This window comes from Elaeis guineensis, chromosome 2 (genome assembly GCF_000442705.2).
Source record: "Elaeis guineensis isolate ETL-2024a chromosome 2, EG11, whole genome shotgun sequence".
Taxonomy (NCBI): Eukaryota; Viridiplantae; Streptophyta; class Magnoliopsida; order Arecales; family Arecaceae; genus Elaeis; species Elaeis guineensis.
The window spans coordinates 43,588,387-43,608,451 of record NC_025994.2 but is presented as its reverse complement, the minus strand read 5'-3'; the positions used below and the strand labels follow the sequence as shown (position 1 = coordinate 43,608,451).

At 33.9% G+C, this 20,065-nt stretch overlaps 1 non-coding gene across 1 annotated transcript; it reads left to right on the top strand.

Moving 5' to 3' along the window:
* Positions 1-15,985: 15,985 nt before the first annotated feature.
* On the top strand, positions 15,986-16,059 carry TRNAM-CAU (transfer RNA methionine (anticodon CAU)). Its single transcript has one exon. It is a non-coding gene; the product is annotated as a tRNA-Met (tRNA).
* The last annotated feature ends 4,006 nt before the right edge of the window (positions 16,060-20,065 follow it).

Genomic DNA, 20,065 nt, shown 5'->3' with positions numbered 1-20,065 from the left:
TTCCATCTCCAATATTCAGGAACCACTCACCCTCTTGAAACTTTCTACTTACCTACAGTTTCTGCAATGAATTATATATATTAATCAGACTTTCGGTATCCAATACCCAGATAGCAGTATCACAAATAGAAAAATTACAAGGAGTTATCATATAAGTACCTTGTGAAGCAATCGTTTGCTTCTTTCTCTTGTTCTTAGGCCTATTTGGATCAAAAGTGACTATGTAAGCAGGACAATTCCTTTTTCAATGATCAAGCTTCTTACAAAAAAGGTATTTTGCCTGGCTCTTGTCAACTTTTGATGTTTTGCTCTGCTTGGGATCGGTGGCATGAGATTTCTGCACCTTCTTCTTCTTTCCTCTCTTAGAGGATCGACGACCTACAAATGAATCTCCCATAACATGCATTGGCTCTTTTTGGAGCTAGTGGTCCTTCTCAAAAGTCTGTAGTAACACTAGCAAACTATGATAGTTCACTACAGGCTTCGTCATTTTGTAATGACTGAGAAAGGGTAGGTAGAATTTCGATAGCGAGTTGAGGATATCATTCTTACCTAATTATTTATACAACGAAAAGTCAAGTTTACTTAGGCCTTCAATCTACTCGATCATGTATAGTACATGATTGGTGACTAAAGCTCCCTCTCGCATACGGACATTGAACACTGTGTAGGAGATTTTGTGTCTCTCTGCATCCTCAAGGATGCTAAAAGACATTCAATATTTGAATGATCTGCTCAGACTGTGCATCCTCGATCTTACGATTAAATTCGGCATTCATAGCTGCCCTCATCACACAATGCACAGTCATTCAGTCATTGAGCCACTTCATGTAAGTATCTCTCATGGCATGAAGAGCACTGATAGTAGGTTCTTTAGGTAATTCATCCATAAGGATATACAAAATCCTCTCATACTCCAAGACGATCTTCAACTTTCAATACCACCTATCGAAGTTGGGTCTGGTGAGCTTATCGCTATCCAACAGCGAATGAAGGGTTAATGTTTTAGTCATAGCTAAAAGAAAAAATATAAGCCTATTATTATATGAATTATTTTTAATCTTAAAGATATGGATTTTAGTCTAAAGGTTCTTTCACTATTTTATACGAATTGATAGCCTCTACCTCCAACTCGAGGAATTACATTAATTTCTTAATAGGTACTAGAATCCACACAGACTATATTCAGATCCGAGTGTGGCTAGGCCAATCCTAGTGTATCCACAAGTAGGTTCATAATCAATTGTTTCTTCAAATAACTTTTAGTAATTAAGTTTTGCCCCAGGCATCCCTTCAACAGGCGTGTGGCGTCTCCACTGAAAATCTTCGTTAGGTCCAACCATTAATATAACAACACCAAGTATAACCAACAAATGGATGTCCCAGCCTGAGTGTGGCTCGACCAATCTGAGCATTGATCTGAAGATATAACAAGATGATCATATGATGAATGATAATTCCAATATTTAATAGACACCAGGTGTGTGGTGCCTCCAATGCCTATTTAAAATATTGGACTTATTATCACGCATCTTAATAGGAGGCTATAATCAAGTTATCTCCATAACTGTATCATTTTATGGACTTAATAATTTAGAAGATTTAATTTCATTGATCTAAGAATAAGAGAAGAAGTTGACTTGTCAGTTGTAAATCCTCCCACTGACTTCACCAAGTCATACAGAGGATTAGACACAAGCTGGTCAAAAGAACACCTAAATCAGTCAAACTGATTAACCTTGATGGCATGGATCAGCACGAATCAACTAGTAACCTAATCAAAATATAATCTATCATGTTGGCCAGATAAGTGAGATCAGTGAGAGGGATGTGCCATTAACTCTCTGTAGACGCATCTAGATAAGTAGCTCTCAATTAAAAATCATTTGATCGAATCTTTCAAACTCACCTTAGACATCAACTGGTTGATTAGTTTCAATTTGGTCCCCCAGAATATTCAGGTTCAACCACGAAGCCATGATCATGATTCATTTATTAGGGTCATAAATATGGACTTGATCAAACTTCAACTATTAAGATTGATCTAAAAAAATTCTGACCTAATCTAATTCAACACTTGATTAGATTTAATCAATTTCTTTACTTGATCCATATTTATGTCTAACCCTAGGTCTAACCAATTAGAAAGATTTGATTCATGCTAACCCATAGCCCATTGATTTATGTGGTGTCTTAATGATCTTCAATTCTCAAATCTAGTCATTTAAACTTAATTTAAAATTAAGTATGTGAAATGTATGTTTCAGTCTGTAGAACTTTTCTACAAGAGTTTCAGGTGAAGTATACCATATGTTTCAATTCATGAAAATAATTTTTCATAATATATTTAACAATTAAACATATATAAGTATAATTTAAACTTTATATATACATCTCATGCATCATGACAACTTTTAGATCAATACCGATTACATCTTATGTAACATGCTATTCAGATTCTAAAATAATTTTATATCTAAATTTATATTATTATAATAAATTATAAATTATTTTAAATTTAATCTAAATATATTTATGATTAAAATAATTTATAAAAATTTATTCATTTTTTTTTTTCATAAAATTGGATCACAATGATACTCCTATACGTCATAAGAGAACCCATCGAATGGATAAGAGAGAGAGATTAATCTCTTAGATCTCTTATGATTGGATGGTCTAGTGATCTCATTAATCTAAGTACTAGACTACTAAGATTTGAAATCTGTCACGCCCCCGACCCGAGATTGTGAATCGAGGGTCATGGCAACCGCCGCATACTTATAGAATACTTTTCCCATAAACATGTAAGGCATCTCATCATGATATCTTCACAAACAGTTAAATAAATTTTTTTTTATTCAATAATCAAACCTTGGTTCAAATAACAAATCAAAACTAAGTGTTCAAAAGAAAGTAACTGTCTGACAAAGCCAATACTAAAAACAAAACTAAAGGTCTTGAATCAATTCTGAGAAAAATCCTAAATCAATGAGTTAACTCCATCTCTAATCGCTCTCCCAACCGAAATCCCGCATCATGCTAATTTTCTGGATCTGTAAGAAAAACATAAAACTTATCATGAGCTAAATAGCCCAGTAAGCAGTGTATACCTTTAACTGAATAATCAGGCAAATAATACTATGCATAACAAATCAATATGTAATTTCATGAAATCATATTCATACTATCAATCATATATAAAAGTCAATTCATCATAATTTTCAATTATACTTTTCTTCTTAAATTCATCAATTTCTTAAATTCTTCTTACCAACCATGACTATGACCACATTATCCCTGTGGCAGGGTCATAATACCGCATATCTGCTTGCGGTGGGCTGCGAATCATCTGGCAGCCAAGTCCTTTGGAACCGCTGGTCTAACTGGCGGTTTTATCGCTGGTCTATCTGGCGACATGTCGCTGGTCTCACTGACGACATAAATCCTCAGGACAGTCAATTGCCAACGTATATGCCCCCATTGGCGGGGTCCTCAACACAGTCAGGTTGTCAATTTCATATTGTCTTCCAATTCATATATTATTTTCAAGAATAATAAAATTAATTGATATTCGAGTCAAATCAATCATAACATTCTTTGAGATCATATATCATCATAATAATTGCTCAACAAATAACTTCAATCATAAATAATTTTCTACAATTAACTTTCATCATAAATAATTTTCAACAATTATTTCAATAAATAATTTCAATCGCAAGCATGCATAAATTTATTTAATTCATAATATACCAGATAAATTCAGTAAAAGTAAACACTACTTACCTCTTTCATCTTAGATCTTTAGACTTCGTTAGAAGAATTAGCTAATCTTATTTAAAATATCAAATTATTATCAAATTCTATTCCATAAATATAACAAGATTAAATCATAAGGAAAGAGGACTGTTGTCCGGATGTGTCGAACCATCCAAATACCAGGGCAAATTCAGGATCTCTGATCTGAGGGTCAGATTCAAGTGACTTGATCAAGAAATCGTGAGGCACAGATCGAATTAAAGTCAAGATCAATCAATAGGATTCTTTAATAATAAATTTGAAAGATCTTTGATACGATCAGATGAGGTTGACATACAGCACGAATATCAAAGCAACTTCAGATCATCTTGATAGAGTCAATATAAGCTTCTAAAAGATGAAGGCATGACTCGATACAGGATTCATAGATCTTTTTTTTTAGAGAGAGAAAGTCGATCATGAGAGAGAAAGTAGAGAGAGAAAGTGGAGAGAGAATCTTCGTATCCTTTAAAAGTGGCAATCATGATTGAGATCGTCAGAGGTTATATCAGGATGACTTAATATGGATTTATCGATATTATCAATTTCGAAAAAGAATCGGATCGGAATCCGATCTACTGCACGAATTTCGGAGCAGTCCTAGATCATCATATTTTCATCTCAAGTTTATCCTAGGGTCTGTGATGTAATCAGAGAGAGGGAATGACCCTAGAGAGATGAAATCCATAATGAGAGAGAAAGGTCTAGAGAGAGAAAATAGGAAGAAAATTTAGAGAGAGAAAATGTAGAGAGAAGGTAGAGAGAGAAAGTTCAATTTTAGAGAGAGAAAGACTTAAGAGAGAAATGAGAGAAACTTTCTCTCACATATATATATATATATATTTATTATATATATATATATTCTTTTTCTTTTTCTTTTTTTTCTTTTTCTTTTTAGAGAGAGACAATAGAGAGAGAGAAAGAGAGAGAAAGAGGGAAAAAGAGAGGAAAGAGGAAAATTTTTCTCTTTTCTTATTATTATATTTTTCTTTTCTTTTCTTTTTTTCTTTTTCTTTTCTTTTTCTTTTTTCTTTTCTTTTTTTTCTTTTTCTTTTTCTTTTCTTTTCTTCTTCTTCTTCCCGGGCTTTCATTGGGCCGAAACAGGGGACCTAGAGGTCCCCGTGCCTTGATCGGCCGATCACGACCATCTCATGGCCGGCGGCAACGGCCGACTCTCCCGGGTTCGGAGAGACCAGGGCCGGCGGTCGGCGTGACCGTCGACGTCGAAAAATCAGAGGAAAGAAGCGGCGAACAGGGGGGTTTCCTTCTCCAACTAAATCCGGCGACACCCGTCGCCGACCATCGTGCACACAGGCACGGGAAAGAAGGGAGAGAAGAGAGGGAGGGGAGGGAGACCTTACCACAACCTCCGGTGACCCCCACCGGCGAGAAATCGCGGCGAACACGGGTCGAGGAGTCGCGGCTTCAAACAGGAAAATCGGAGAAAAATCTCCGGCAATCGGCGGCGACTGAAGGGTCTACCCATAGAGGAGAGGGGAAGGGTTTTTATAGAGCTCGTCTTAGGGTCTTTCAATGGCCCTAGGACTCTGATTCTTGATCGGAGAAGAGGAAGACTCCGATCGGGAGTCTTCCTGCTCTATTTTTCTTTTTTTTTTTTTTGTTTAATGGGCTTAGTGGCCTTTGTGAGCTGGTTTTGGGCCCAATTGGGCCGGATTATCACATTCTACCCCCCTAAAAAAAATTTCATCCTCGAAATTTAACATACCTTTATTTTCAAATAAGTGTGGATATCTCGTCTTCATATCATCTTCAAGCTCCCATGTGGCCTCTCTCTCTTCATAATTACTCTAATGAATCTTTACATATGAAATGATACGTCGTCTTAGAACTTGCTCTTTTCGATCAATAATTCAGAGAGAAAATTCTTCATAGGTTAGATCTTCGTGAACTTGCAATGGCTCATACTTTATCACACTGATCTGGTGGTAAGGCTAGTTCATAAGCAACATCTCCTACTTGATTTAAAATTTCAAAAGGTCCATTTTATCGCGGACTCAGCTTGCCATGTCTCCCAGACCTCATGACACTTTTTGTAGGTGATATTTTTAGAAAAATATGATCATCAAAATAAAATTCTAATTCTCTTCTTTTTCTATCTGCCCAACTCTTCTGTCTATCTTATACTGCTTTGAGTCTCTCCTTGATCAGATAGATTTTTTTTCTAGCATCCATTTATTATCAGTAAAATCCTTCCTTTTTTTTTTTTTTTACAACTAACGTATTTCATAATATCTTTTGATTTAAAGGATTAATATTTCTAATCAATTCAGACCACCACGCTTTTGCTGCGTACTCTGATCTCAACTTACCAAATTATCTAAGTCTATCAAAAATAAAAGATATCTTTGTATATTAAATCAATCAGAGATAGATCCAACTTTCAGATTTCATATACAATTTAGGATAAAATTTAAGGTTTCCTTGTCATTACTATCTCTTAGACATAGCACATCAAAATTAAATCTTCATCCACCTTCTATGTTTGAACTTATTACATAAACTTCACCAAATTTGGACATAATCTGAATATATATGAATTTCAAATCATTATTTTTTTCTAAAATTTCTATCATCAGAATCTTCAATATCTATCAAATATCCTTTCATAACAATCATACAAGCTTCAAAAATTAAATCTCCATTTAATAGTAGATTCAATTAAGGACCTCGTTAACAAAAGCAAAGAAACTCCATATCAATTCCTAAATCCAAAATTTCTAAATTATAAAATTCATATGGATCCCTTAGTCTGAAATAAATATAAATCAGATCTTTTATCTTAATCTGAAGATTTCAATTTTTCACTAACAACCTCAACAATAATATCAGAAATTCTCTTGATCAACTTAGATATGAAATCTTTAAATTAAAATTTCATACACATTATATAGTCTCCAAAAGACATAATAAGATCCATTATCTAGATCTAAGGATGATGATTAAAGATTCTAGTACGATGAATATTCTACAACCTCAAAATCAATTTCATCAATAAAAAAATAGGCTTCTTTGCAATATCTCCAAATACGCCTTCATCCTAATATGCCACTTTATATATGATCCACATACCAAGTTCACTTTCGATAAATATTCCAATCAAGCACCATAAAAAAAAAAATTTCTTAGCCCATTCTGGAACAACATTTTATCGTCAAATCTTTATCTTGCCAATAATAGTCAACTTCTCAACTAAAAGTAATATCATAGTATTATTTTCACATCGAATTTGAACTTACGATTCACTTAAATAACCAATGATCAAATTAATAACCACAATGCATAATAAAATTTTATGTCAATCTTTTTGTGATTACTTTCGATCAAGATCTAACTAATCATATCATGATCAATAGATCATCCATCATATTTTAAATTCTATATGTCATAATCTCTTGCGATCTTTTTATACATAATCTCAATGTTTAATCAAAATTTTTAAATATTTCTCCCACTACAATCATTAAAGATCTACACTATAATGTCCCTGGTGTCCATCCACTTACACCCATTCTATATCTGATTCTATGTTTCATAATTCATCTACTTATGCTCTGATACCATATTAATTGTCACGCCCCCGACCCGAGATTGTGAATCGAGGGTCATGGCAACCGCCGCATACTTATAGAATACTTTTCCCATAAGCATGCAAGGCATCTCATCATGATATCTTCACAAACAGTTAAATAAATTTTTCTTTATTCAATAATCAAACCTTGGTTCAAATAACAAATCAAAAGTAAGTGTTCAAAAGAAAGTAACTGTCTGACAAAGCCAATACTAAAAACAAAACTAAAGGTCTTGAATCAATTCTGAGAAAAATCCTAAATCAATGAGTTAACTCCATCTCTAATCTCTCTCCCAACCGAAATCCCGCATCATGCTAATTTTCTGGATCTGTAAGAAAAACATAAAACTTATCATGAGCTAAATAGCCCAGTAAGCAGTGTATACCTTTAACTGAATAATCAGGCAAATAATACTATGCATAACAAATCAATATGTAATTTCATGAAATCATATTCATACTGTCAATCATATATAAAAGTCAATTCATCATAATTTCCAATTATAGTTTTCTTCTTAAATTTATCATTTCTTAAATTCTTCTTACCAACCATGACTATGACCACATTATCCCTGTGGCAGGGTCATAATACCGCGTATCTGCTTACGGTGGGCTGCGAATCATCTGGCAGTCAAGTCCTTTGGAACCGCTGGTCTAACTGGCGATTTTATCGCTGGTCTATCTGGCGACATGTCGCTGGTCTCACTGGGACATAAATCCTCAGGACAGTCAATTGCCAACATATATGCCCCCATTGGTGGGGTCCTCAACACAGTCAGGTTGTCAATTTCATATTGTCTTCCAATTCATATATTATTTTCAAGAATAATAAAATTAATTGATATTCGAGTCAAATCAATCATAACATTCTTTGAGATCATATATCATCATAATAATTGCTCAACAAATAACTTCAATCATAAATAATTTTCTACAATTAACTTTCATCATAAATAATTTTCAACAATTATTTCAATAAATAATTTCAATCGCAAGCATGCATAAATTTATTTAATTCATAATATACCAGATAAATTTAGTAAAAGTAAACACTACTTACCTCTTTCATCTTAGATCTTTAGACTTCGTTAGAAGAATCAGTTAATCTTATTTAAAATATCAAATCATTATCAAATTTTATTCCATAAATATAACAAGATTAAATCATAAGGAAAGAGGACTGTTGTCCGGATGTGTCGAACCATCCAGATACCAGGGCAAATTCAGGATCTCTGATCTGAGGGTCAGATTCAAGTGACTTGATCAAGAAATCGTGAGGCACAGATCGAATTAAAGTCAAGATCAATCAATAGGATTCTTTAATAATAAATTTGAAAGATCTTTGATACGATCAGATGAGGTTGACATACAGCACGAATATCAAAGCAACTTCAGATCATCTTGATAGAGTCAATATAAGCTTCTAAAAGATGAAGGCATGACTCGATACAGGATTCATAGATCTTTTTTTTTTTAGAGAGAGAAAGTCGATCATGAGAGAGAAAGTAGAGAGAGAAAGTGGAGAGAGAATCTTCATATCCTTTAAAAGTGGCAATCATGATTGAGATCGTCAGAGGTTATATCAGGATGACTTAATATAGATTTATCGATATTATCAATTTCGAAAAAGAATCGAATCGAAATTCGATCTACTGCACGAATTTCGGAGCAATCCCAGATCATCATATTTTCATCTCAAGTTTATCCTAGGGTCTGTGATGTAATCAGAGAGAGAGAATGACCCTAGAGAGACGAAATCCATAATGAGAGAGAAAGGTCTAGAGAGAGAAAATAGGAAGAATATTTAGGGAGAGAAAATGTAGAGAGAAGGTAGAGAGAGAAAGTTCAATTTTAGAGAGAGAAAGACTTAAGAGAGAAATGAGAGAAACTTTCTCTCTCACATATATATATATATATTTTTATTATATATATATATATTCTTTTTCTTTTTCTTTTTCTTTTTTTTCTTTTTCTTTTTAGAGAGAGATAATAGAGAGAGAAAGAGAGAGAAAGAGGGAAAAAGAGAGGAAAGAGGAAAATTTTTCTCTTTTCTTATTATTATATTTTTCTTTTCTTTTTTTTTTTTCTTTTTCTTTTCTTTTTCCTTTTGCTTTTCTTTTTTTTTTCTTTTTCTTTTTCTTTTCTTTTCTTCTTCTTCTTCTCGAGCTTTCATTGGGCCGAAACAGGGGACCTAGAGGTCCCCGTGCCTTGATCGGCCGATCACGGCCATCTCATGGCCGGAGGTGGCCGGCGGCAACGGCCGACTCTCCCGGGTTCGGAGAGACCAGGGCCGGTGGTCGGCGTGACCGTCGACGCTGGAAAATCAGAGGAAAGAGGCGGCGAACAGGGGGGTTTCCTTCTCCAACTAAATCCGGCGACACCCGTCGCCGACCATCGTGCACACAGGCACGGGAAAGAAGGGAGAGAAGAGAGGGAGGGGAGGGAGACCTTACCACAACCTCCGGTGACCCCCACCGACGAAAATCGCGGCGAACACAGGTCGAGGAGTCGCGGCTTCAAACGGAAAAATCGAAGAAAAATCTCCGGCAATCGACGGCGACTGAAGGGTCTACCCATAGAGGAGAGGGGAAGGGTTCTTATAGAGCTCGTTCTAAGGTCTTTCAATGGCCCTAGGACTCCGATTCTTGATCGGAGAAGAGGAAGACTCCGATCGGGAGTCTTCCTGCTCTGTTTTTCTTTTTTTTTTTTTTCTTTTTTTTTTTTGTTTAATGGGCTTAGTGGGCTTTGTGAGCTGGTTTTGGGCCCAATTGGGCCGGATTATCACAAAATCTAATTTCATATTTAATCACATCAATATACAATTTTGACAAAATAGTTTATGTCATGAATATGTCCTTGATCTTGTCAATCATGTTCATTATCTAATCTAATTAGACTTGATGCATCATATACATCATATCAGATCTGAAATACATCTTATGCTAATTATAAAATATCAATTTTAGATCTGATATCAAATAGAAAATTAATTAGATGCAAACATGAACACATAAGGATTAAATTTTTGGTTAAATCTATTTCGATATAGTACTGAATTTCATTTGAATTCAGATCTAAATATCCATCAAAATATATTTAATTCAGATCTGAAATAAGTTTTACTTCATAACCAAAATAATAATATTAAAATTTTATTAAAATAAATTTAAAATAAATTTTAAATCAGATTGTTATTCGAACAAAAATTTAGCAACAACAAAAATTTGATTATAACAGGCTTATAACAATCTTAATCAACTATTGATTAGGTTTATCTAATCCAATCAAAATTAGATCAAAAATTTTATTTAAATAGATTTAAATTAGATTTAATATTTAACATAAAATTTTAATTACATACAATATATAAATAATCCAAAAAAAATTAGTTATGCATCTATGTATCTAAACCTGGGCTTTGATACCAATTAAAGGGAAAGAAACCTATTTCTTGCGGATAACTAGGGTTGCATATAAAATTTTTTATACATCTATCTAAATAAGGATCAAATCCTTACCTAGATTTCAGTAGAATTGGGCTCAAATCTTTAAAATCTAGATTCAACCTTCACGTAGGCCTGAAACTGCAGACCTTCTACTTCGCGCGCATGCCAAGCAATGGAAGAAAGTGGGATGAACCTCTAATCAAAGCACCTTCACAAGACAACCAAAGGATGGAAGAGAGGTGCTAGTGTGATACCTCACACCAGCAAAGGGGGATACCCAAGGAGGGCTCATGCCAAAGAGAAGAGGGGTGGCAAGGAGGGAGAGCACGCCAAAGATGGGGCGCCCCACTAGTTCACGCCTCTCTCTCTTTCTCTCTTTTATCTCAATCTGATTTTTATGTATCCATAAGTAGAGACCCTCTTTATTTATAGATAATTTTTATCACCCAAAAAGTATAGCACTCCTAATTCAAACATATTTTGAATCAATCCACTACTTACAAAAGAAGGACTCCTACATGAGAAAGGATTGGCACTACTTATGGCACCCTCCTTGCACCCACTCTCACATCCATGTGGGATGCCTACTATTGAAAATTATGTCCTAAAGTCAATCGTTTGATGATTGTGCTAATTATAAATGTATATGAATTGATAAATAATAAAAATTATTTAATATTTTTATCACAAGGATACATCTTCTAACGAACTCCTATATTGTGATGAAGTTCTTAGGACTACTTTGATTGATAAAGAAGAATTTATCACGTAGTCTTTAAACTAGTTCACGATTAAACGATACGCTATTACTAGGATGATAGCGATATCAAGTGTAGATCATTGTATGCCATATGCATTAGTTATCCTCATAACCAAATAGTATGGAGATACTGATATGACATGCAGGTGAGATGTAGGAGTACATCATCACTGAATGTGACCAACTGTAGAGCACTCTACTGTTAAGGGTAGCTCGCAAAGTGTATGGGTATAAGTGTCCCTCCGATCTGAGATCACCACGGTGACTTACAAGCAACTCACTATACTTTGGTACCGGACTAACTGAGTTTCTAATTTAGTAATGAAAGATTTTTGGGTACAGTCAAGTACTTGTCAAGTTAATGCATGAGTCAAGATGGGATTGATCCCTCCGAATTAGTAGGAGATATGTATCAGTGTATTTCAATTTAACAAAATCTGAGCCCGAATAATCCATGTGATGGATTTAAAAAAGATTGAAATATAATATAGATGACTTTTCTAGAATTGATAGTTAAATCCTAGGTCATCCTCGAGCATTAGTGTCAAAGGGATGAATTATATGGTAACCATACGTCAATAGGTTCTTGAATATTGCTTCGCCATCATTCGACCTATCCGGACGTCGGGTCATTATTGCTAGATGGTTACATCGATTGGTTCAGAAAAGTATTTCTATGCTACCAGCTTAGGTTCAAACCTATAAGATCACACTTAAAAAAAATTTCTGACTGATCATGTGGCTGATCAACGATTGAGAATCGTTCAAGAGTTTAATCGTCAATTCGATTGATAGTTAACCTTATGCAAAAATTATAATAAATTAATTCATCAAGTATTAATGAATTAATAAAAAAATAATTAATAATTAGATTATTGATTAATTTAATTTAATTGAGCAAATATGATTAAATAAAATTTAATCGAATTAGATTCAATTAGATTTGATCCAATTAGGTTATAAGATGACCTAATCATTAAGGAAGAATTATCCCTGACTCGATCAAAACTTTGATTTAGTCAATTTCTAATTTGATTAGAATTTGATTAAAAATTTATGAACCTAATTATATTAGATTTTATATATTTTATTTGGGCTAAACTAGATGTGATTTGATTTGGATTCAAATAAAGAAATTAAGAGTCCTTATTAGAATAGGACTCTTCTCCCTAAACCAACCCAGATTGCATGTCATATATCTCCACACACAAAATTGTTTTGTGTGATATTTTCTTAAACCAAAGATTGTTTTTCCTTATCTATCTCACATCTAAATCTGATTTGGTTTTGCTGAAAGAAAGGTTCTAAAATTAGAATTCAAAATATTCCTTATCAGAAGAATCTGTTCTCATCCATATCAATCTTTCCATGCCAATAAATTTATTTCTCCTTATATGTGTGATATTTTGAGGAGATTTTTTGTGAGATAATAGTTGGAGAATTGATTTACTATAAAAAAGTATGAGAATAGATGTCTCATATTTTTTTGATATATTTTGGGATATAGAATTATGGAGGGAGGCAGAATCCTGTAAGAGTCCAGGATCATTAGGACTCTTCACCCCACCTCCTTACATGCCTATAAAAGGGGTTTTTGTGGTTTCTTTTCTATGTGTAAGATGTCAGAAGAGAGTTCTTCATGTGGTGGAAGTTTGAGCATAGTTCATAGCATGAAAAATAGAGAGGAGGGTCCTCTCTCTTAGGGTGTGCGTAAAAATCTGAATTTCAAATTTTTAGTTCTAAGGGTTTGGGAAGAGAAAATAAATTAGAAAAAAAATATTTTCTTCTCTATCTTTCTTTCACATCTTCATCTCCTCTAAAAATTCATCTTCAATCTCTAAAAAGATTCAAGAGATTTGAAGAAAAAGATCCAAATCAGCCAAGAAGAAGGTCTTTACGCGAGCTAGCACTCCCGAGAAGACTGATCAGATCAGGGCTTCAAGTGGATTTCCCATAGAGGCCAGATGCATGTGCAGCTGCGAGCAACCAGCAAGAATTCACTCTACCATATCTCTCAACAATGAAGATCGTCGACCCCATGATCAGGTATGGAGTTCTGAACTCAGATTAGAAGTAGATGTGATCACTGCTCATATGCATGTATGCTGATTTTATCTTCATATTATTTCAGATTTTATATGTAACATAACATGTCATAGATCTTAGAGTAGATTAATTTAAAAATTAGATCATATATATTTGAGATTAATTTGATTAATCTAGTTATCTTCTACTATAATTTTTTTGAAAAATTTTTAAAATACATGAATGAAATCGCCTACGCATCCCAACAGTGGTATCAGAGCCAGGTTCATTATGATATGAGTTATGTGCATATTAAATTTGAATTTGAATTTTATTTAGATCACATATATGATATTTTAATCTAAATTTAATTAATGGTTGATCGTACAAACTGACATAAGGTTGTCCTACTGTAGGGTTTACCCCTTACAGTGAAAATGTTGTCCTAGTTTGTGCTGATCCTTGATAAAATCTAATTTTATATTATGCATGTGATGTTTATGATCTGATTTAGATGTGATCTAAGATTATAATCAGATCTGATGTAATTTAGATTAAATATAAATTCATACATATATGATATGTGATTAGATTAGATGATCTAATTTGCAAGTACTTGGATTGGGTTGATCACCAGACATCTGATCATAGGAGCAAGAAGGATTTAAAGGCCTTCTCTTTCCATTCAATGGGATGCTCTTATGACGTGTAGGGATGTCATATGATTAGATCCCATAAAGAAGAATGTGAAAGGAAGAACTTACTTTTCTATAAAATCTTAGATCTTGAAATCCTAGGTGTTGTTGTATGTGATGCAAGTTACGAAGAAGTTAATTACATCTAACATTGTTTAATCAAAATTATTTTGATTTAAAATCATAAAAAATTTAGATTTGATCTAAAAGATTTTATGATTTACATGTAAAAATTATTTTCAAAATCTTAACCATGTTGATGCAAAACTTAATTGAGAATTAAGCATTGAGTTGATTAGATCTAGATTTGTGATTTGAGATCTAATGACATTGCTTAAAATATGAGGCATGGATTAGCTCAAATCAAGTTCTCTTAATTGGGTTAGACCTAAGATTAGAATCAAAGAGTTAATGGACTAACTAGAAAAATTGATTAAATCTAACCAAATATTGAATTAGATTAAATCAGGATTTCTGTAGAACCAATACAATAATTGTAGATGATCAAGTCCATGTCTTTGATTAGACCAAATGGACTTTGATTATGGCTCAGTGGTTGAACCTGAATTATTAGGTTGGTCAAATTAAAACTAATTAACCAATTGGTGTCTAAGGTAAGTTTGGCATTTCGACCGATGGTTTTTAATTGGAAGTGGCTTACTTGGCCATTTTGATGGTATCTAAGGCAAGCTTAGCAGACCCTCCCATCGATCTCACTTATCTAGCTAATCTAATAAATTATGTCTTGATTAGATTGCTAAATGATTCGAGTTGATCCATGCCATTAAGGTTGATCAGTGTGACTGATCTAGGTGCCATTTCAACTAGTATGAACTTGATCCAATTCAATGACTTGGTGAAGTCAGTGGGAGGATTGTGATTTACTGGTTGATCTCTTCTCATCTCTTCTCTAAATTGATTAAATTTTTTAAATTATTAAGTCTATAAAATGAGCTAGTTATGAAGATAACTAGATCATAGCCTCCCATTAAGGTGAACGATAATGGGTCCATTATTTCTGATTAACATTGTAAGCACCATCCATCTGGTGTTCTCTCTAAATGATGGAATTATTATTCATCATATGATGACTCTGTTGTACTATCTGATGAAAGTTGGGTTGATCGAACCATCCTCGAGTCTGATCATTTATTAGTTAAAAATACTGAGTAGGTTCATGTTAATAGTTTGACCTAATCAAAATTTTCAGTGGAGGTCCATCGCCTACTGAAATGAAATTTGAGATAAAATTAATTACTAAAAATTATTTAGAGAAATAATTAATTGAAAACCTACCCATAGATGCATATAGGTTGATCGAGCCATCCTCGGGCATGTATGCAATCTGTGAGGATTCTAGTACCTACTAAGAAATTAAGATAATTCTTCAGATTGAAGGTAGAGGCTACCAATTCGACTAAAATAGTGAGAGAACCTTTAGACTAAAATTCAAGTATTTAGACTTAATCAATTCATAAACATAAAGGTCTTGTGTTTTTCTTTTAGTTACTAACTGATTCCTTGGTTCGGACCGAAGAAGTAATGTCACTCGATTATTATCAAACTGACTGCAATCTTTTTCTGTCCAGCTGGTCTTTTTGGATGATCAGCCACACTGGGACTGAGACATGGCCCGGACTCCCACGGGGGGAAGAGGGTCAGGGGAAGAAGCGGGGTAGAGGAATTGGTCGACTCATCAGGCTCATGACCTGAAGACTGCAGGTTCGAATCCTGCCCCCGCCTAAGGAACATTGCTCACCGGGGCTCCCAACCAACCTTTTCCTTTGAAAGGTTTTCCACTAGTGGCTGAGGGATATGAATCTGGATCCCGATCTTGTCTCACGGACTATCCCGTAGTGGTTCTGTGACCGCGCTCGAAATTGGATCTATTTCTTTCACACGGTCAACTGGCATTGGTTCAACTAACTGGCTGGCTGCTATTGATATCTGAGCCCGAGCCTTTGCTTCCCATGGTGCCTTTGCCCCCGGATTTCTTTTTGCATTTAAACTACTGATCATCACCTTGGTAAGCTATTTGACAATGACTAATTTATAGGATCCAACTTCGATAATTAGTATCAAAAATTGCAAATAGTTCTAGAGCACAAATAGATCCTACATATGATTATGGATCCAGCACCTGAAGTTCCTAAATCTAACACATGTGATGCGATCAAAGAGACTTATCAGAAGTGGCCACATGATCATATCACCATGTGATGTTATTGAGAGCAGCAAAGAACACAATTTAGTTGTAAATTCGATGATGCTCAATGGGAGGAAATCTTTCAAATATTGAAGGAGTTCTTTTTATACCTCTGAAGATGTATCTTTAGTGGGATAATAATTTTTTGAGAAAAAAAAAGAAAAAGAAGGTGCAAAAGAGTCATGCTTGGGTTAATGAGCCCGAACTGACAAAAGAATCTAAGATTAACCTAGTCTGATAGAGTCCCTTGATCCAAACAGGCAAAGGAAGAGAAATCAACAAAGGGTTGCTAGACAAAGTACTTATATGATAATACCTTGTGATTTCTTTATCTGTGACACTACTACCTAGATATTAGATATCGAAAGTCCATGCAAATTGTTACAACGACTTCAGGTTAGTAGAAAGATTAAAAACTGCAAGAGATTTTTGAATATTGAAGTTGGAAGTCATATTCCAATCCTAGTTTTAGGAATCATCGAGCTTATTTTCAATTCCAGCAATATCATTTTAGTGATTGTCACTATTGTCCAATGATTTTATGATTTCATTATGAATGATGTCAAAATTATATGAATAATTAAGAAATGATACTTATGAATAGTCACAGCCTGTTAGTGTATTGTACACAATCAAACAAACTTCCTAAAATAGATAATGTCATGAAAGCCTATCTTTGACAATTTAAGCTCAATCATATAAATAAAAATAGGATCAATAGGACATATTATTAAGATCAATGATTGTAAATCATTGTCAACCTATCAATCCTATCTCCTTAGTAAGATGATCAAGTCACTTTTTATTGAAAAAGGTGAACGAACCAATGATGTTCTGAATCTGATACATACTGATGTATTGGATCTACGAATATGTTTATCATAAATTTAGATGATTTAAAATATTCAAATAAGTCTATAATAAGGTAGAAAAACAAACTTGAAAGAGCATTAAAATTTTTCGATCAGATCGAAGAGGAGAATGTATTTCAAGTAAGTTTTGATATATCTAAAAGAGAATAGGATTTTCTCTTGTAGGAATCGACTATGTTAGACATAGTTCAATCTATGATGGGATTTACAAATCTGTCAATCTTCATTTAAGGTTATGCGCTTAAGACTACTTGTTATGTTTTGAATTGAATTTCAAATTAATTAGTTATAAAGACTCTATATGAGATATGGACTAGGCATAAGCCGATACTTTCTTACCTTGAAGTTGGAGAGTATTTGTTTTATGTCAAGCATTTGCAGACAGATTAGCTTGGATCTTAGTCCTATATATATATTATTATTTTGTAGTATAACTCCAAAGGATTTAAGGGATATAACTTCTACCATGCTAAAGAACAAGAGTTGTTTGGCATTCTCTTTAAAAAAGAAGTACCTTGGTGAAGGTACTGATGCCTTTAATATGGAACTTATGAAGTTCGACAGGTAGAAGAACCGATATAATTTAGTGAACTTGTAGAACCAGATTTAATCAGATCAAACTCAAAACCCGTTGTAGAGGCACCATTAAAGAGATCCGGTAGAGTACTGGATCTGTCGGATAGATATTTTGGTATCTAGTTTCGAGACGTGATCCTGTTGAACTCGATGAGAACAACAAGAATTTGATCACCTACATGGATGCCATGCAGAGGTCCGACTCCGATTAATGGCTTAGAGCTATAAAGTTCGAAATGAAGTCCATAAAGGTCAACGATGTATGGACACTCATTGATCCACTTAAAGGGATAAAACCCATAGGGTGTAAGTGGATCTTCAATAGGATCAGAGAGCACAAACGAGAAGGTGGAGATCTACAAAGCTCGTCTGGTTGCTTAAGAATATTGTCAACATTATGGTATTGACCATAACGAGATATTTTCTCCTATAGCAATGCTAAATATTTTAGAGTTGAAAATGTGCATTTTGATAAGTGATGAAAATGCATGGTTTCATTGAGAACGAAGAAGAACCCTACAAATATAAATGAGTTAATAGTTCTATGAGTGTATTTCTTATCTTGTATATGAATGAAATTCTCTTAATCGAAAATGACATTCCTTACATTATAGAGAATAAAGGTTTCGCTATTATCATCATTCTCCATAAAGGACTTGAAAAAAGCATCTCTCATCCTAGGGATGAAGATCTATAGAGATAGATCTAAGAGACTGCTTGAGTTTTTCCAATCCAACATACATAAGGATTTATGAGTAGAATTTATTCCATCATGTACACCATGCATGAGATCGGATATAGTATACTCACTAAAGTAATGAGTGCATACTTACAAGATCCGAATGAGAATCATTGGAAGGTCATCCTTAAGTATTTGAGAAATACTAAGCATTGGTGACTCGATTATGGAGAATCTGACTTAAAACTTATGAAGTATGACTCTAATTTTTAGTTGGACATAATAATAGCAAGAATATATCAGAGTACATCCTTATCCTAAATAATGGAGCAATCTGCTGAAAAGGTTGCAAGCAAAAAAATATAGCCAAATTCAAATTGTGAGGCAAGATGCATTGCAATATTTGATGCTCATAAGGAAGCTATGTGATTGTACAGGTTTACTGGCAAGCTAGGAGTGGCATCCTCTGATGATGATCCTACTATATTATACAGTATCAGAGCCATAGCTCATGTCAAGGAGCCAAAGTTCTATTAGCTTATCAGGCATTCTGTATCGCTACCACCTTATTCAAAAAAATCTGTTAAGGTGACGTCAATCTTTAGAAGATCGACAGAAAGGAGAACGTGACCAATCCATTTATAAAAACCTCGATATCTAAGAGTTCTGAGATGATAAATCAAAGATGGGTATGTGATACTATACTGATTGGCTTTAGTCTAAGTGGAAGTTGTTGGAAATTATGTCCTAAAGTCAATCATTTGACGATTGTGCTAATTTTAAATGTATATGAGTTAATAAATAATAAAAATTATTTGATAATTTTTATCACAAAGATACATCTTCTAACAAACTCTCATGTTGTGATGAAGTCTTTAGGATAATTTTGATCGATAAAAGAAGATTTATTGCATAGACCTTAAACTAGTTTACGACCAAACGATACGCTATTACTAGGACAATAGCGATATCAAGTATAGGTCATTGTGTGTCATATGCGTTGGTTGTCTTCATAACCAAATGGTATAGAGATACTGATATGACATACAGATAAGATATAGGAGTACATCATCACTGAACATGACCAACTATGGAGCACTCTGCTATCAAGGGTAGCTCACGAAGGGTATGAGTACAAGTGTCCCTCCGATCTAAGATCATCATAATGATTTGTAAGCAACTTATTGTATTTTGATGTCAGACTAACTAAGTTTTTAATTTAATAATAAAAGATTTTTAGATACAATCAAGTACTTATCAAGTCGGTGCATGAGTCAAGATGGGATTGATCCCTCCGAATTAGTAGGAGATATGTATCCGTGTATTTCAATTTAGCTAAACCTGGACCCAGATAATCCATGTGATGGATTTGAAAAAGATTAAAATATAATGTGGATGACTTATCTAGGATCTACA